The sequence below is a fragment of the Triturus cristatus genome, chromosome 11, assembly GCF_964204655.1.
Source record: "Triturus cristatus chromosome 11, aTriCri1.1, whole genome shotgun sequence".
NCBI classification, from domain to species: Eukaryota; Metazoa; Chordata; class Amphibia; order Caudata; family Salamandridae; genus Triturus; species Triturus cristatus.
Window position 1 is genome coordinate 849,748,271 of NC_140594.1, and position 19,945 is coordinate 849,768,215.

A 19,945-nucleotide genomic window follows, 5' to 3' on the forward strand; every position below is an offset into this window, starting at 1 on the left:
GAAGATTGTGCAGGTGAAGAACTTCCTGTAGAATATCCTGAGGTAGCTGCCCAAGAACAACCGAGCACTTACCGGGACGACTGGGTCCCAGTGGTGGTGATCTCAGTGGTGGACATACCTGAAGTACTTATAAGAACTAGGAGTCAAACACAGTTAGACTGACAGGAAAAGAGTGAGGACCAAACAGGAATAGAAGAACTCGCTCAGGAGAGTAGAGAAACGACTGTTAGGGAGCAGGAACAGCTGAGAGAACAATATACTCACGCAGAAGAAAACCAAAGCACCATTCCTGAGTCTGAGGAGGGACAGCTAGGTTTTAGAGAAAACATTCAGGCAGAAGAAGGTAAAGAGGTAAAAAGACCTGAACAGGACCAAATAAGTATAGAAACGCAAGTTTAGGATACAGAAGAAAAATCAGACATCACTAATCCTGAACAGGGTCAGATTGAGGTAGATGAACCTATCCAGGCAGAACAGGCCAAAACAATAAGCCCTGGACAAGGTCAGATAGAGAGGAAATCTGAAGACAAAGCTGATCAAGTGGTGCCAAAATTAAAGGAAAATAAAAGGAGTCTTGAAGAACATGGCAGTGCAGTGAGCTTAAAGAAAAGTCGAAAAGGTGATAATTGGCCAAGAATTATTAAGAGACTGAGATACCGACTTAAGACAATCAGTGAAAAACCTGATCAAGTAAATGAAGTAACTAGTCAATCTGGACCTTCTACAGCAACGCCAAAAAGAAGGAGCCAAAGATTGAAGACATTGAATAACAAGTTCAAGGGTTCTGAGTGGACATATGTTATTCTTGAAGACTTTGAAAATCTCAACTTAAATGAAGAAAGTGATGAAGAGCTGAATGTTGAACAAATTGAGGAGGAAGTGAGACCGACTTGAAAGAGAGAATACGCTTAAGGTGTTATCTCATATCAGTTTCTGAATTAAAGAAGAGATAATCTTCTTGGCCAAAAATGTCTGATAGTAAAGTTAATGGAAAACCAAAACAAAGCTGTATAAAGAAGTGTTGTAGAATCTGTATATGTAGTTTAATATTAGTCCTCATAATATGGGTAATATTAGCAATAGCTATTCCTTATTTGATGAGTACTGACAAACAGAATAGTATTAACACACATACAGAAGTAGCAAACATTAAAGGAGATAGAGTAGACTTAGAAACACCAGATGAGTTAGGCTTACACCACAGTGTAGATAAGAATGAAACTGATTTAAATATATTTGCAAATCTCCTAGTACATTATGTAGAAACGATGGAAGTTAGTGATTGTTATGTTTGCATGAAATTGCCAAAATCAGTAGCTGAAGGGGTGACTTATCATCATCTACCATTGACATATGGTATTTCATGTAGTGTATTAGCTGGTTTATTCTATAGAACTGGAAAACTGCAGTATTATTATTCAAATGTAGATGTAATATTTTCAGAAGTTCCTATGCGAAAAAGCATGAACCCTGTCCTTAGTACTAGAGACTCACAATTCATGGGTGAATATTAAGACAATAGATATAGCTGATGCACATAAACGCAACTTAACCTGTACATTGCATGAAGAAGAAAAGATATTTTTGAATTTAGTAGAACACAGGACTTCCAAAGCAGGGCCTCTGAACCGAAACCTCAGATACCTAATTGGGCTGAAAGGGAAGACCTTTTAGTAACTGGCAAGACTCATGCTGCTTTGTCTCTGGATGTTGAAAAGAAAGGGAAAATCTGTCTCCAAAGACTTAAAACAGAATATAACAACATATTTATTGGTTCCAGTGAATGTGAAGATAACGTCTTAGTATTTGGGGGTTGTGGACTAAAAGAAGGAACTAATCCAGTATTTCCTGGAATTTGTTATATTTGTGGAAACAAAGCCTATTTTAGGTTGCCTGATCACTGGTATGGGAATTGCTATTTCGGAATAGTAGTCCCTAAAGTCTATCATGTTAAAAGAATCACTGGAAGCAATAATGACAAGTAGTGGACTAACAAGATATAAAAGAGCTAGTTTTTCTGAAATAGTAGGTGATATATTTGGTGCATTGATACCTTCAGTGGGGGTTCTGCTGAATTCTCAAAAAATCTGTCAATTGTCAACAGTTGTTGATCGGTTATCTACTGACACTGCTGGAGGATTTTTACTGATCAATACAGAATTAGTTGCTGTTAGAGCTATGGTTTTGCAAAATCGACTTGCCCTTGATACCTTGATACCTTATTAGCAAAAGAGGGCGGAGTCTGTAAAATGTTGAAAGCACAACATAGTTGCACGTATATACCTGACAAAAGTGTAGAGATTAGAAGGTATATTACAAATATTACACATTTGGGAGAGGATCTGAAACCACTGGAGTTTGAAAGTGTCTGGGAAAAAATAACAAATAGTTTTTCCACCATCAGTAGTTGTTTTTCTAACATAGGTAAAAATATCTTCGGTCAAATATTATTGCCAATCATGGGCATAACTTTATTAGTTTTAATGATAATGGGTTGCCGCAAATGCAGTGGGATAAGAAAGAGGTACGAAGTGAATGAGAAGGGTAGGAAAAGAAAATTAGAAGAAATACAACTTGAAAAATTGAAGGGAAATATCTACAAAAGAATGAAAGGATCCCAATTTAGGCAAGATAAAGGAAGGAATAAAAGAGTTGAAGATATCGAAATGGTAGAATGCTAAAGTTGGCATCTGATTTAATAGAAGCCAGTGATGGCATAAAATGCCATCAGAGAGTGGATTGATGGAGCAAGGTTTCGTATAAAAAGAAACTTGCTCGTATGCAATCCTCTCGAATAACTTATAACATTTTAACCAACCTGTCTGTGAATACTAATTTTGCATCACATTTTACATATTGTATCTAGGGGAAGCTTTTCTATGCGCTTCACTAATGAATAACCCGAGTGTCCTAAAATGGCTGCCAAAAATGCGGGAATTCTACTGCGCATGCGTCTACTACATCTACGTAGTATGACGTCTTCTATCGCTTGGGGGGAAAACTTTGCAGCTGCGCAATAGCTTTTAATATGGCTGCTCGAAATCTTCACACTAAAGCACATGCTGAGCTGAAACTAACCTATGCAAGTTTTACCAAACTATTAATGCAAAAGATTTATTAAGTAAATGGGGTTAGAGTAGAAATAAGTGGTATACAGTGAATCCATTTAATTTTGTATTCAAACGTGTTCTTCTTTGACTATTAATAGTTCATATTTGGGCCTTGGAGGGTGACCGCGTCTCTGTTTCCTTGTGGCATCTACGCATGCGCAACGTCTGCTTGTCCTGAGACCAATGAGGTTATTGACTGGCTGCCAAACCCTAAGCCCAGCAAGGACATGGGAAGAACAACTCTTGACCCTACGAGAGGAAGAAGATGCAACATTGTATTACAGACTTATCGATCCACATATGAAATGCTTGTAGGAATAAAGCTTGTGGGTATTAAAATTAAGGGGCGGGGAGCTAGACAATAGAACTAAAGAAAATTACTGCACTTAGTATGGTGTGATGTCCTCACACCACTGCTTGGCCCAATCAAATTGCTGGTGTACATGGAATTGAAACATTTGGGGGTGGATCATACATTTTTAATTGGTATAACAGAGGTAAGTTCTAGATAGTTAGATACACTTGACCTACAAGATGCTGATGCTATGCTGAGATGCTGCCCGATTTTGCTGCAATCTGACTGAAGAATCCAACACTAGGGAAATTCATGGAACAACTGAGGAGGCACTTCTAGGAAGGGTTCCGGACGAGCCCGAGCCGGAGGGAGTAGCACCAGAGAGGGGTGTAATGCTGGCGTTACACTAGAATAGGTCACCTTCCCAGTCCTCACACCATTCTAGGTAAATATAACTGTGGGGTTAAATGCTCGGTATTTGCTCTCTATTCTTTCTCTCCTCAGGTGCTGTCATTGCAAGAATTTGATTAATGCAAATTTGATTATAAACTAACTGTACTATTTTTTCTGATGGAGAATTCTGGTATATCTATGAGTATTCTGATTTGACTCACAAAATTATTAATTCAGATAAACTTTTAAAACTCCTTCTGAGTTTGTGGTTCTTTAAATAAAAGATAAATGTATTATTATCTTTCCTCCCTATTCTAATCTACTACTAGATCTTTCGAATGTGCATTTACTCAGGAGACAGGAATGGTAAGAATACTGGTGTAAATGTTTCCTAGGATAATCAAAAGTGATGACCAGTGGATATTTGCTAGCTCGAGTGTATGAATGTATATGGGCCAAGATGAATGTTGTGTATATGCATGTGTAGAGCTGGTAAACTCCGCTGCATCAGTTTTTCTTGGTAGCAGAGGCATGGTTAGTAGAGTTACTTGGGTGAGGATTGTATTTGAAATTTTGAAAAATTGATTTATGTTTCAACCAAAACCGGTTATGTATTGTTTTATGTTGTCTGGAAATTCCTAGGAATATTGAAAAGCGGGTGGTAAGTGGTAGCCACACTGCAAAGAGGTTATTGGTCTGGATCGAGAAAGTGCTGAAAGTTGCGCAGGACTGGAAGCACTAAGTTAGGGAATAATTTCTTGTATGATAGTGAGAGTAATTGGTAGCGAGGAGTTCGCTAGTGAAAGTTTGGTATTATATCACCTAGAAAGGGTAATACTGAAGGAGTAGCAGGTTCTCTGATGCATGTGTGAAGAGTGAAGCGGAAAAGTTTGCTCGTAGTGTGTGAAGAGTAAGTGGAAGGGTTTTACTCGCAGTGAAATAAATCTTACTATTCTTTGAATTAGTGGGTCAGACACAATAGCGAATGTTTATACGTTGTTTAATTAATGAAATTTGTGTAAAATTTGTAAGAAAATAAGTTTTCGCATTACCTTGTTAAGGAGGGGTCAGTTGAGGGTGCTGCACTGACGTCACTGAGAGCCGCACTGGAATTGGTTGAAACAGTGGGCGTGTAGTTGATGCGAAATTGTAAAGGAGGGGTCAGTAGTAAGGAGGGATACTGACATCACAGAAAAAGCCGCGCAAGCATTGGCTGATCGAGCAAACAGAGTAGAAGTTGATTGGTCTACAGAAAAGAAAACGCACTGGTATTGGAGAAATTTTAAAATTAAAGCAAGCTTTTGATTGGTCATCAAAAAGGTTGTTTCAAACTCCTTAGTGGGTTTGCTCATAAAAAGATACTCATGTGAGTAAACCCACAGGCAGGGCTGGGGATAGGGTAGGCAGAAGATGTTACAGAAAGGACTTAGCCCATGAATTGGTGAACACAGACACACTTGCATGTTTGTGGGTATTCACAACCTCCTCTTTGGCCCATTCCCACCCTAGAAAAGGTCAAAGAATTACTCTTGCCATGCACGGTTATAATAACCTTTATGCTGTGGAAAGTGAAACACCCCCAAAACACCCCGACACTTCCTGGGGTGTAGTTAAAGTAGATTCTCTGTGGAGAAAATATAGACCTTTACCTAGTGGTGCATATGAGCGTTTATTTTCTCTCCCTAGTTCCCCCGATCCCACACCCCTCTCACTTTATGAACCCCCCCTCCCCCATGCCAGCTCTCTTGCGCTATAAGAGCAACCTGCTGCCGTAACAGTGGATAGCTATTTTAAAATAGATTTTTAATTTCCTCAAGATTGGTCACGGTGGCCATCTTTGAATTTGTTTTTGGGGCTTCTAGAAAAAACATTTTGTTATGACAACTATAACTGCACGGGCATCTGTGGTGGTCATTTTTGAATGTTTTTTTGTTAGAGCACAAAAAAATCCATTTGAAAATGGCTGCTGCGCAGGCATGATGTTCATGTATTAAAAAAATGCATTGGCACAGTCAAAAGGTAAGACATATTGCCAGTCTGGCAATATTTTGTGCCCAACATGTTAAATTATGAATATATGTAGAGCGTACCCGGGAGAGTACACGGATGCTGAAAAACATGACGTTCGTGGACTAAGCCAGGGCCAAGTCTAAGTGAAGAACCATGTCTTCCATTTATACCAGGCTTTTGGGAGCGAGGTAGAAGAAGGCCTGGCTGCCGTATCAGGTTCTGCGTATGTGGGAGATGTGTTTGAGTAGGAGTCTGGCTGAGAGGAGGTTTTGGGTAGGTATGTGTAAGTTGAAGTGATGTTGAGGCTTTGTATGTTTGTGTGTGTGAAGAATTTGAAGAGTGCCCATTTGTGGGTGGGAAGCCAGTAGAGGTCTTTGAGGTGCAGGGTGATGTGGGTGTGGTGGGAAAGTCAAAGGGTGAGTCTTGAAGCTGATTTATGTTTGGTGTGGTATCTTCTGGTCAGTTGATTCCTACGTAGTGCGTTGCTGTAGTCCAGCTGCTGGTGAGGAGGTCCTAGGTGATGCTTCTGCAGTTACTGAAGGAGAGCCAGTTAAAAATCTTCTTGCGCATCTTCAGTGTGTGGAAACAGGGGGCGGAGAGTACATGCACTTGGCCTGTCATAGCAGGCTGGTTGTTGACTATTATTATTCCGAGGTTCTTCACATGGGTGGTTGGGTTGGTTGTGGATCTGAGATTAGTAGGCACCAGGCGGAGTCCCATAGCTAGGTGTCATTACCGAAGATGACTACTTTGGTCTTGTCTGTGTTGAACATGAAGCAGTTGTTTTTCATCCATCTGGCGGCTTCTGGCATGCAGAAGTTGGTTAGAGTGGTGCAAATGATGCTGACGAATGGGCCCATGTAGGTTTTGAACAGCTTGGGACCGAGCAAAGATCCTTGTGGAACTCCAAAGATGAGTTTGGCACCAGCGGAGGTGAAAGAAGTCAGGCTGACTAACTAGGTGCAGCCTGGGCGGAAAGAGCAGATCCAGTGGTGCACTGATCCCTGAATGCCGGCATCTGGTTCGTGTTGAATAAGGATGGGGTGGGGGATGGTATCGAAGGCAGTAGATAGATCCAGAGAGATGAGGGCAGTGGTGTCTCCTCTGTCCATCATCAGTGAAATGTCTTCTGTGGTGGTGATAATCAAATCAAATCAAAATCAGCTTTATTCGAATAAGATTCATAAAAACATCCGAACAATAGGCGTTCCATTAACAATACAAAAATGTGTGCGCCTCGACAGTTACAAATACAAATATCTCCCAAAACATTTAGACAAGATTTAAAAGGAATAAAATATACAAAATCATTTAAAAACTATATACAAAATTATATTAGGGTAGAATATAGTCATATAAGGTGCACAGTCCGGTATGATACACAGTACAATGATCAATAAAGTGCTAGATGCAAAAAAAGTTGGTCACAGCAATCTTTTCTTCCTCATTGTCCACGCCCAGCCCAAATATTTAGCAACAGCAATAGAAATAAATGGTAAAGAGCTAGTGCAAATTATTCTAAGTGCCACAGTGCTACTTTTTATCCCCAGGGATTTACACATTGTACTTAACCAAACTCATCTGGGAACTGAATACGCGGAGCAGACAAAAAGAAAGTGTGGAATGGTTTCCTTTTGAGTCCCGCATGCCAGACAGATATCACTATCTCCACTGGCCCACCTGCCGGTGAGTGATCTTAGGAGCAGGGACCCAGCTCTCAACTGGAAATAGAGCGTCCTATCACCAGGTTTCGTAATTAGGTCCCAATAGGATTCTAGCCTGGGGAGATATTTAAACTCGAGGAAGCGTCCTTACATTGTGGAAGGATTTGCTTTAATCCATGTAAGCTGCGCTATTAATTCCCAATATTTTCCCTTTAGTATCTCTTTAGTAGGGAATAAAGTTGTTTTTGGGTTTTCCCACAGCCCCTGCATTCCCATTTCCTTCAACATGTTGGCCAGTTCCCTAAGCCAGTGTATCTTATGGAATGCGTCTGCTTTTCTGACATCCATGAATCCTAGAGCATAATGGGCAAGCTCCGGAGTAGTCCAGAGCCTGCGCCAATACAAAATGGGACGAAGTCTCGCCAAATCTGCAATGTCCTTTCTACCCAGAATGTATTTCAGCGGCTTCATGGGAGTGCTTTTCGGGAGACCTGTGATGTTGCGTAGAAACTTGTTTTCAGCTATAGTAAGAGTGGTTAACTTCTCGAACCCCCATAGCTCAGCGCCATAGAGAGCCGAGCTTAAAGCCTTAGCCTCGTAGACTTGAAGAACTGGCTTAATTGGCTTAGTCAATGACTTCTTGTGCTCTAAGTGTAGAACCCCTGCATGTTGACGATGTTTTAGTGCTGCCAGTTCAATGTGCTTACCCCATTTAGCGCCCTTATCAACTTGAATGCCCAGATAAGTAAAATCTCTGACCATTTCCACTCTTTGGCCATTCATAAAAAAGTTACCCCTAAAATGACAGTGCGGATTAAATACCATGAGCTTGGTTTTTGCTACATTAACTTCCAGCCCGTAGTCCTCACAAAACTTCTCAAAAATCGTCAGAGCACGCTGAAGTCCACTCGAGTTTTTGATAAAATAAGCGTGTCATCCGCAAACATTAAGATTGGGGTTTTTACACCTGCCAGGGTAGGAGCATGAGTACTTATCAAGTTCATTCGATCAATCACGCCATTAATATAGAGTGTGAAAAGTGTGGGGGCCAAGACGCATCCTTGGTGCACCCCTCGTTCAACCGGGAATTCGGGTGTTACTTTTCCATACCCTCCCCACTGAATACTAGCGTAATTCCCCTCATGCAGCCTCATGACCAGAGTTAAAATTTCAACCGGCATACCTAGCCTCTGTAGTACTGCCCATAACTGAGTCCTGGGTATGAGGTCGAAGGCAGCACATAGGTCGATAAAGGCTGCATATATGCTGCCTTTGCCCAGCAGCACTGTCTTCCAGTGTATGAGTGTGAATCGAAATACCTGATCAATTGTACTGGTTGATTTACGAAAGCCCGCCTGGAAGGGAGATAAGATGTTTTCCTCTTCTGCCCAATCTAATATTTTATTCAGAAGCATTCTCCCTATTACTTTTTGTATTGTATCTATCAGGCTAATGGGCCTATAGTTCCCCGTCTGGGTTCTATCACCCTTCTTGAGCACAGGAATTATCACTGCCCCTTTCCAAGACTTCGGAACTGGTGCACCTAATGCCACAGCGTTGGCTAACTTTTCAATATATTTTGCCCAACATTTCTTATCGTGGAGGAAGACATCTGCGGGGACACCATCAGGCCCTGGAGCTCTCCCATTAGCCACAGAGTTAAGCGCCATCATTACATCGTTGTTATCAAAAGGGGGCTCGCATATAAAATGTAATTAAGATCCTCAGTAGTGGCAGCTAAGGGGGTGCATGCATACTTTGGTCTAAAGTAGTCCAACCAGCCTTCTTGGGTCACATAATTTGCCGGGGATTCAGGGCGACCTCCCCCGCCCCACTTGACAATGTCCCAAAACAACCTTGTATCTTTTATCCCACTTGCTTCCTTTAGATCCTGCCAATGCTGCTCATCCCATGCTTTCTCGGCCTCTTGTATACATCTTTTGTATTCCTGCTGAGCCAGTTTTACCACATTAGGATCCCTACTTCTGATAGCAGTACCTAGGGCTATTCTTGCAGTTCTACATGCAGCATTATGCCACCCTGGCCTATGCACGGTGCGTTGTTTACCTTTTTTTTTTTTTTTTTCTTATTCAACAAACCTTTATTGTCACCATGCAAATCTGACACAGCCAAGTGCCTACATCCCGTTGGGCCGGCACAGCACAGCATATCATTCTGCGTATCGAGCATTGGGGGAAGCAACACAGCAAGCCGCCTACAACCCTTATGGGCCGGCCGCGTCAAGTGGGCAATCCATAAACTGGGACAATCAACACAAATCCCGACAACAAATTCCCCCCAAACTTCAAGTTCAATAGAACACAGTAGCGCCTCCATCATGTGCCTGTGCTGCCGAATCATTGTGCAAATACTACCCTACCACCCCGCCCACCCCAAGCTCCTTCAGCCCCGCCCCACCTCCCCCCCACAAGACCATATCCAGTACCGTTCCAGGTCCAAGGGACTCACTGCTGCATCGCGTCACTCCCCTCCATGTCCATCACCTCCCCTTTGGCCCGAAGCAGAGTCGGGAATCCCAGTGTCAGTGTGCGCCAACAGATACCTCTGAAGAGGGGCCCAAATATCCCTAGGGTGCGAGGAAGGGGGCATAAGTTCAGCGTAGATATGTAACTGGTCCTGGCAGTGTATGAGATCATTTATCCAGTGCTTGAATTTGGGGGCTCGGCCGCGCCCCCATCGACAGGCTATTCTTCTCTTCGCCAGTAAAAGGGCCAAAGAGACATATCCCCGCACCCGAACAGGGATTTGTTCCGTGTACCCAAGCAGAACAATGAGGGGGTCTTCAGGCACATGCGTCCCAGACATCTCATCTAGAGCGCGCAATACATTTCTCCAGTAATCCCGCACCGGTGGGCAGCCCCAGGCCAGGTGCCCAAAGTCAGCCCCCCCCGCCCCGCATCTATCGCAGCCATCAGTGTCTCGCAAGTGCAAGCGGTGTAGCCCCGCCGGTGTGTACTAGAGTTGATGAAGATATTTATAGTGTATGAGACGGAATCTACTATTGGCAGAAATGGCCCCCGTTTGACGGCAGCAGAAGGACCATTGGTCCATCGTGATGGAGATTCCCAATTCCGCCTCCCATTTACCCTTGGCTCCGACCGGATCCTTCTCCCACTCCCCCTGAGTGGAGCAGTACAATCGCGACACGATATGCTCCGGGGAAGCGCGCTGCAAAAGGGCATGTAGAGGGAGCACAATGGGGGGTTCTAACGGGAAACACTGAGTCAGTGAACGCACATCTTGCCGTAACCGCACATAATAGAATCGCTCCAAAGGCGTGGGGGTCGTGGCGCCGAAGAATTCCTCACTAGTTCTAAACTTCCCATGCGCGTACAATTGGCCCCACGTCAGGCAGGATACCCTCCGCAGCACGGTGCGTTGTTTACCTTCTTTGTTGAATGTGGGCTTAAGAAAATGGGCCCTAATTGCAGCAAATTAATTTACATGCAGGTCAGTTATCTTATCCAATTCTCTGGAATTACCAGCTACAAGATCTAGATTTAATGTGGCTCTATCTAGTTCCTTGCTAATGCTAGTTACTACCTTTATATTGGCCATAACTTGTGGCCATTTAAGCCTCCTCATGTCATTGGTGGATAGACTTTCAGGAAGTGACTGATCGCTTCTCCTAGGACCTGAATGCTTTTGACTCCACCAGTAGTGTACCACACAAAGGGGTTTATGATCACTCTCCTGTTTAGCCTCCACCTTCAATCTACTACCATGCACCAGATGTTCATGCTACAAAGAACATAATCAATCCTACTTTTGTGGCGCCCATTATCGAATGGTTTTGCCCCATGGGCATCACCTGGAGTTCTTCCATTCAAGGCTCTCAGTCCTCTCTCAGAACAAATTGCATTAATCTGGATTATACTATCAGACCATTTAGAGACCGGTTCAAGATCCAACTTTGGTATCCCCCATTGGCTATCCTCCTCACCCCCAAAGTACCAGTTCGTGATAACGAGCGGTTCGAAGTCATGTTTAGATCACCAGCAATTAACACGTTTTTATCACTTAAATGTAGCCCAAGAAGGGAGTCCAAGGCGACTAGAACCTGCAATTTCCTACCCCCATAGCCTCTGACGTACAAGTTATAGATGTCTAGACTGCCCCCATGGCCCAGGGTTATTCTAATTAACTGGATATCACAGTTCTTAGTGGATATTTATTTGGCCTCAGTAAAGAGCTCTTGCTTAACCCAAATGGTTAAGCCTCCCTTTGGACGCCCTCTGGTTCCCTTTAGTGCAGGGATATAAAAATTCAAATACCCCAAAAGAAATTGGGGTTCACAAGACCAAGACTCTTGGAAGAGGCATACATCATAATCATTAATGTAGGTGACCCACTCGGGAGATTGCATTCTTGCACTAAGCCCCGCGATGTTCCATGAGATTAGTTTCCCCCCCCTGAAGCTGAAACCTGTGTCAGTTGGGTATTAATGTTGATAGGATCATTTTCGAGAGTGAGACCTTTTAACCCTTGCTCTAAGTTTTGATGTATATGCAGCAAGGAAGGTGTCATCCCTACTGGTGAAGCGGTCAGACTGTTGTTATGATGTTGATAGACCCCTTTCATTTCCCCACTAGCATTCCCCTCCTCGCAGATTGGTACAGCAGCAGGCCCAGTTAATTCATTTTGAATGTTAACATGAATCGTATCGCAAACTCCTACCTTCGGAACAGTAAGGAGTCAATCTATAGTTACTAGCCCTGAAGCTTCCCATCTAAATCGGTATTTTTGTGAGGAGCAAAAGCGGGGTTTAGAAAACAAAAATGGGGGTGTCTTTCTCAGTTGGATATTAGAATGGTTTGGCGGGCTAGATCTAAACTCTAATTGGAATAGGTTCTCTGCTAATTCTTCTGACGATAGTGTTAGCTCGATGACATCAAATTTCTCCGAGGATATACCAAGCCTCACAGATTTAAGAATGTCCTCTCTTATGATTGACCGACAACCTCTTACAAGGCGTAACCAATGAATAGCTTTATTCGTTAATGAGTCCACCCCCTCTCCTTTACTAGTTCCCCCTGTATCTAACTTAGGGACATTAGTCAGATAGATTTTGTTAGAGGTGGGTATATGGATTTTTGTCACATCTCCGCTTGGGGACATTCGGGTTGATTTAATCTTCTCGACACGAATGCCACTAGAGGATCCACGTTGAAACACCCCCCTCTAGAATGGTCTGTGACGTGGTTAGTTACCATTCCTTTGGTTTTTATAGCTGGTATACAAACCCTGGTCTAATAAACACAGGGTGGATTGCCTTTTAAAGTCATCGGCCGAATGCCTTTCACAGGGTTTTGGGTAATAACTTTTTCCATGGTTGTGTGATTTGTCCCCTCAGCTAAAATGGGAGGAGGGGGAGTCGTTGTAACTTCCACGTTGTTAAGTGCAGGAACCATGGATTTATTCCCAGTGGATTTGGCTGATGGAAAACTCGTTTTTTTATTATATGTAGTACTTGGACAAGCCACTGGGTCATCCTCTAGTGTAGGTTTAACCAATAAAGTTAAGTTCGTGATCATGTGTTTCATATCCACAATCTCATCTCTCAATAGGGTGACTAATTTAATTAAATCATTGGCTATTCCCTCACCAAGGGTGCCTGTGGGACTAAAGCTTTTGGGAACATGGCTCATCCCTGTGCTTTGCGATGTAATGCCACCCGAGCAATTGTTCTGCAATTCCAGGGCACCAGAATCTTTTCTCTCTAAGTCTGCCAGCACTGTAAATCTGTTAGAGCATGGTATTAAATCAGTATCGATAGTAGTTTGACTGCTACTGCTACCACTTAGTTGACTGGTGGCTTTATCAATAGTGCCACTTCGCTTAGGCCCTTTAATAGAGGACATAACCCCCCTTTGTTTGTTAGCAGGTGTGACCAATACTTTTTGTTTGGAACTGAACATTTCAGGAATAGTGGTGACTAAAGATGTCATATGTTCAGGTACCAGCTCTTTCCTTTACTTGGGAAGTAAGCCCATCCAGGTTTACACTTTTATCACTGGTTAGAATCTCATAGCAATCGTCAACTATGTTGTCGATACGATCAAGAACACAATTTGAACCCGCATGCTTAAGAACCCTTTTGACTTTCTTCTTTTTGATTTGTTTGCAAGGGTTGACTGAATCAGACCCTTCCACACCCCCTTCCATGAATTTGCGCTTACCCATCCTGCAATGAGTAACGCTACAGATATGATTGTGAATATCCTGGTGGAGGGGGAGTGCTGTACAGACCTAACTTATCAAACACCTTGAATGCTATAATTTGTCAACCAGCAGAACTATATCACAAAACATGTAAAAATGTGAGACAAAGTTATAAACAGTACTGGCTTTTCACTATTTTACTTTTGTTTTCTACCAACCAACACAGTCTATAAGAGAGTCTATAAGAGAGTCATACAAAGGGGATCATCAATTGATGAATCAGGGGCAAGTTACCCCTCCGTGTTCGCTCTTCGCGTTTTGTTCCTGTTCACTCACCGACTAATGCCGCCTTCGGTATTATTCTTCTTAATTTGGGTGCGAAAATGTATATAATGTGGATAAAGTTAGGGGGATGGCCCAGCCCAGCCTGCTCCGGCCTCCAACGGCCCGCCCTTTGCCCGGGCTTCGCCCGGCGTGCGCCCGCGCGCGTTCCGCGAAGCAGGAGCCGCGTTTGGATTTAAGCACCTCCGGGCGCGTTTGAAGTGGCGGCAGGTGTAGGCAGGGCAAGGCAGTATGGGAGCGGTAGTCTCCCTCCAGGCACCAGCAAGTCCAACCGGTAGCGGTACCTCTAGCCTCATTAACCTTGGTGTCTGTGGCGCTAGCGTCTTCGTGTTGTGCGGTGGTGTTTCCAACTGAAGGCGTCCATTATCTAACTGTGCGTCAGCTTGTCACGTCTGCTTCGCATGTATGAGGCTCTTTATGGTGGCGATAATGGTGGTTTCAGTTCTGTGCTTGGGTCTTACGCTGATTTGGGTGGTTTCAAGGCGGTTGTTGTCATTGATGTAGATGTCTAGATGTTTGTTCATGATCTTCTCCATGACTTTCACCGGGAAAGGTAAAAGGGACGCGGGCCAGTAATTGGCTAGTGTTTTAGGGTTCACTGGCATTTTCTTTAGGAGAGGGAGAACTGTAGCATGGTTTCAGGTATCTGGGATGGTGGTTGTGTTGATAGAGTGATTGTGGATCGGAGTGAGGGCTGAGCTGACAGGTTCCTATCCCTCAGTGAATACGGGATCAGGGCAGGAGTCTGATGGTGCTCTGGAGTGTTTGGTGCACATGGCCACTGCAGTTTCTTGAATGGTGATGGAGGGCCAGATGGTCACGGTGGACCTCTGGGTATTGGAAGTGATGAATAGGGCCAGTGCTTAATTTGAGCCGGTGGTTTCCGGTGCTCGTCACCGGCACTTAATTGTCAACATCGGCACTTATGACAGATGCCACATGGTGGCACTGTTTGTGCAATTGAAAGATAAGCAGAACAGCAGTAGTTTAATAAATCAATATATGTTAAAAACAACTGATACCAGCCGCTCAAGCCATTCTTATAGCTTTGGGGGCAACAAAAAGTCTGAAATATCACACTTGTAGCAGTGTGATGGTTAGTAGTTTGTATAGGTACTGTCATTGGCAGTAATGGCAGTAGCAATGGGTGCTGCAAGTCGTGGTGGCCTCCTGATGAGGGCCCTGGCACTTATTTTGTTTACAAATTAAGCACTGAATAGGGCAGCTTTGAGGGTTGAGGGGTTTGAAGTTGTAGTGTTGTAAATTGCAACTTCGATGTGATTAAGCATTTACTAAAGACATGAATTCTCCTCCCTTACACATGTTCCTTTTGTTATGTTGACTGAAGTCTGGACTCCATTTTGTACTGTCATGTCTCCACGTGCTCAACACGAGGAGAGTCTTATCTTTGTGTTAGTTGCTCTTGTAATCTGCCTAGTAACAGTCTATAAATAGTTCCTTTGTCCGTCTGGCGCAGGCCCAGACTTGACCACATCTGTTATCAGTTAGTCCTTGCTTGACCATGTTTTCGCGGGCTTAAGGAGTATGTCAGCTCCGCCCACATATCGATCTTGTATTGCAAATGTCCATAAAAGGTAACATTCTTTGCCTCATGTTGTATCCTCCCACTTATGAGCCCCTCTGTTGTGTATAAAAGGGGACCGTGTACGCAAGTTCTTTGTGCTACTCTATGCAATACCGAAGGGTATTGTATGGATTGTAGGACCACCCTTAAGGGTTAATAAACCTTGTCTTTGTACTTTGCAGTTTCCGTGCCAACTTCCTTATAGATTCCTTTACAGGAGAGCGAACCCTTGTGTCCTGCGGGCCTAGCTGGGGTCTGTATTCATCAATTGGCGCCCGTCACGTGGGGCTCATCGGCGACTCGGATGCTCGAAGGATTGGTCGCGACGAAGGTGAGGAATTTGGCCGGGGATGTGATCACTGCCAGAGGCACTTTAGTCCTGGCATCCCGAGGTTTTTCTTCCTCCCCTTCCGAGCTGACCATCTGGGTGGCGCCGGTCCTCGACTGAGACCTCTTCTGTCGGTCCTGCCGTGACAGCCGTTTGGGCGAATTTTGGAGCTTGGCAGTTGGAATCTGGACTCTTGATTGGTAAGAACCGTCGTACGGTACTTGCTCCGAGTTTTTGAAGCCTGGGTTGGCTATTTGAGTTTGATTTGTGATGACCGGTCATATCTTGTATTGATTATTGTGAGAATATATGCGTTGCAACACATATAGGCAGGTAATGTGGAGATATTTCTCCGGAACTGTGTAACTTTGAACAGCACAACGTTTAAGTGCCATTTTGTTTGATAATACTGCATATTCTGCATTATTTTTGAGCATGCCTGCTTTTAGCGCACTCCGTAAGTGGTGCTGCTGCTTTGGAAACCGGTTAAACCTCGAGGAATCTGCTCCAGCTCCCCCAGAGGGGACTCCTAATAGGGATATGTATGTGAAGCATGGTCTTTCCTCCATAATGTACAGCACAGTATGGAGGAAATATACCAAAAAGGATCCTGAGTTACGGTGGCCGTTGTATGGGTCGTTTGATATACGTAAGATTGAGTATGTGGAACAGTGTATGTGTAAACGGCGTGCTCGTCAAGACATGTTTGAATGTGTGCGATTATGGGTGAAGGAAGTGCGTGAGCGAGAGAAACGCGAGAAAGCGCTGTTTGATAAAGAGCAACGAAAGAATGATCATGTGAGAGCGCAGGAAGCAAAGCGTCGGGAGGAAAGAGAACAGACGGAGAAGCAAGAGAAAGAACGCAGGTTACAAGTCTCGGGTCAATATGCTGTTCGTCAGCCACTCTATCCTGTCCTTAATAATCATGACGATGATTTTTATTTATTAGATCGTTCTCCGCCTCCTTATGTTGGCGCGTCTGCCCCAAGGCCACAAGATTCTGGACCGGGTTCGAGTAAGGTAGACACGCGATCCATGTTATCGGCTGAGCGAATGGGTGAGCTTCGACAGTTCCCCTATCGTGCATGTAAGGGCAAGTTATCCCTTGCTGAGTTGTTGGATTCTTGGGAGTCGTGGCAGGATAGAGAAAGGTTGTATTTCTTGGGACACTTTTCTGATGAAGTGATTGCTGCCTTTCGGAAATATTCCAGTGTCTTTGAACCTGACTATGTGGTATTAGATGCTAAAGCATTGCGTAATGGTGTTTTCTCTCCCTCTAAGGCGCCGGAGGCGGTTCGGCGACTGTTTGCGTTGCGAGATGCGGCGAAAGATCTTAAAGAGACAGCACGCCAACACCTTGAGGAGGAAAAGCGGTCGGATTCGCGTACTGGAGGCGGCCATTCATCCACCTCTCAATCAGATAAGAGCGATCCAGTGCATGCTAAACCAATGCGCGAGGCGGCGCCTTTGTATGTTCCTCCTAAAGGAACGGGGACTAGCTCGGATATTACCTCCGCCGATGCTAAGGGATATTTTGTGTATAATTGGGTTTATACTCCCTGGCACAGGGCTGACGTCATGGCATTAAAGAATGCGTTGCCTGATCCCCGCAAGAATCCAGCGGCCTTTTACGAAGAAGTCGAGGGGGCCTTGAATTCTTGTATTATGACCTTAGCGGATATAGATTTGTTCTTTGGGCTTATTCTACCACCAGATATGTGGCGATCCGTGCGGAAGGTAGATGATGTTGCCACTTTTAAGGCTCGATGGTCTGAACTTGAGGATGAGGATAGGGAGAGAAAGCCCGCGCAGAAACCACCTCAGATTATTTTAGATCTCCCCGCTGCTATTTTGACTAAGTTGAAGACCATCATTCCCCCTAAAAAGATTGACTGGAATATGCTAGCCTCGTGTAAGCAGAAAGACGATGAATCAGTTGCAGATTTCTTTACGCGCTTTGAGGAAACGTTCCATGATTTTAGTGGTCAGTCTCTTACGGATGATACGGGTCGGCACCTTTTTGCTGACAAATATGTGGCGAATTTATTACCGGCAATTGCAGCTCGCCTCAAAGCGAGTGAAAGTTCTTGGTCCACTACGACCCCGACAGCCCTTCTGACTATAGCTCAGTACTATGAGCGCCAGGAGCTAGAAGCGAAGGGGTAGGAGGAAAAGAAATCGAAGGATTTAAAAACGAAGGTGATGTTAGCACAAGTATATGGTCCGCCCCGACGGGGTGTAAATAGAGGTAGGGGAGGATTTTATGGTCCTCCCTCGGGCCGATCTGATCTGAATAGGAATCAATGCGCGTATTGTAAGCAATCGGGGCACTGGGCCAGAGAATGCCCAGCGTTGCATGCTTCACGGCAGGGGCACGGTCAGGGACACACTCAGAGTGGCCCCAGAGGTAGAGGGGGTTTCTCGAATTTTAGAGGGAATTCTAATGATCACGCTCGGTTTGACCCTGCCGGGCAGCAACGAGGCAGGTCTAATGTTTTCGATCGACAAAACCAGTATCAAGTGTCGGGGATTGACCGTTCTGGGTACCATGATTCTCAGCATGCATAGGAATGCGTTGGATGGGGGTTTGAATCAGTTGAGGTGCCGGTTGATCAGAAGGGTCCTTATGTATCAGCTGAGGTTTTGGGCTCTACTGATCAGTTCCTAGTGGATACAGGAGCGACTCGTAGTGCGCTGTCTAAACAATTGGTTCCGAGGGCTCCCCCATCTGGCTTAATGGTTACATCGGTAGGGTTTGATGGTACACTCTCCCGAAGCCCTCTTTCGCAGCCCCTCACATTTCAGGTCAATTCCTTTTCTGCACCCTGTCCGTTTTTGCTAGCCCCGAACACGCCGGATAATATTATGGGCCTTGATATGCTGAAGCACTTCAGAGCTACGATTCGCTGTTCCCCTGCTGGAGTGCGGGTGATATTGAATGACAATTACCCCCTGTCTGAACGGATGTGTGTGGCTACAGAAGATGCTGTGTTAGCTGCCCTCCCCCGTGCTCTGTGGGCCACTTCGGATACTGATGTGGGACAGATGGTGATTCCGCCTGTTCACATTAGTGTCCAGGAGGGGGCGGTGTTACCACGCCTTCCACAGTATCGTATTTCGCAGGAGGGGGAAGAGGCTCTTATACAGATTGTGCAGGATTTGATTAAGGTGGGAGTGGTGGAAGAAGTTCCCTATAATGTTTGTAATAGCCCGATTCTACCCATTCTGAAAAAGGATACGGATGCTAAAGTCTACCGGTTTATCATTGATTTGAGAGAAGTAAACAAGATCGTGATACCCCAGTACCCAGTGGTTTCGGATATTACGACATTGCTTACTTTGGTCCCACCTACGGCGACCACGTTTTCTGTTATTGATTTGAAAAATGCCTTCTTTTCAATTCCCATTCATCCCGATAGTCGATACCTTTTTGGTTTCACTCTCAATCATAGGTCTTACCGATTTTGTAGAATTCCCCAGGGCTATACGGAAAGCCCTAGCATCTACAGTCAAGCCTTGAAAAGACAATTGGACTCCTTTGTTCTGCCCGAGGGTGTCGCCCTCATTCAATATGTCGATGACATCTTGCTGGCGGCTGACACCCAGGAGTTGTGTGAAACGAGTACGTTGTCTTTGCTTTCCTTTTTGGCATCCCACAATCACAAGGTCTCTCGGAAAAAGTTGCAATTTTGTAGACCAAAGGTGACTTATCTAGGTCACCTTTTGTCTAAGGAGGGACGTGCACTCACACCAGACCGTGTTCAAGTGATTCTGGATACACCGACGCCGTCCACGCAGAAGGACGTACGCGCATTTTTGGGTCTTGTTTCGTTTTGTAGGCAGTGGATATTAGGGTTTTCGTATATAGCCAAGCCATTGTTAGCCCTTTTGACAAAAGATACACCTATCCCGCTCCCCTGGACGAATGAGTGTGACACTGCCTTTCAGAAACTGCGACAGGCCCTCTGTTCAGCACCAGTATTAGGGACACCTGATTATACCAAGCCTTTTTCGTTGTATGTGCATGAGAAAGAT